Here is a 638-nt window from a genome sequence, read left to right as displayed (position 1 = left end):
CTCTTTTTTTTTTTTTTTTTGTCAACATACGTCGAGAAGGTCGGCCAGTCGTGTGGCGAAGACACCATCTTCACCAAATCAGCGCATTCTGAGTAGAACGCCACATCACGATAATCATGTCCGATCATGCAACGCATCGCCCAAATGAAAGCTTCGACTTCAGCGTATAAGGGGGTAAGACTTCGTCGAAAGTTAGTAGCTCCCATACTTGGCGTCGGATCCTGAGACTGGGTACAAAACCATCCGGCTCCTGCGAAAAGATCTCCTAACTTCCAAGAGCCATCAACGAAACAATGATAGCCTGAAAAGAACATGGGAAGTGAAGTGTTTGGCCCCCGTAAACGAGAGTCAGCAACCGTTGGCTGGACAGTTGAAACCACAATTTCACCCTCCTCCTGAGCCTGCTGCCAGGACTAAGCCTCACCTTCAGCTACCCGAACGACCTCCTCTGGCCGCTCCATGATATTTTCAAAAACCTTTTCATTATGCGCTTTCCATAAATACCACAAAATCCATGGGAAAGCTGGCACATGGGATCCCAGGCTTTTGGGATCTAAAAAATGATCCATATTAGCATAAACAGATTCCACCGGAAAACAATGTGATCCTACCGGTACCTGAGATAAAGCCCACACCTG

This window comes from Camelina sativa, chromosome 11 (assembly GCF_000633955.1).
Source record: "Camelina sativa cultivar DH55 chromosome 11, Cs, whole genome shotgun sequence".
NCBI classification, from domain to species: domain Eukaryota; kingdom Viridiplantae; phylum Streptophyta; class Magnoliopsida; order Brassicales; family Brassicaceae; genus Camelina; species Camelina sativa.
Note: the sequence above shows the minus strand (reverse complement) of the source record.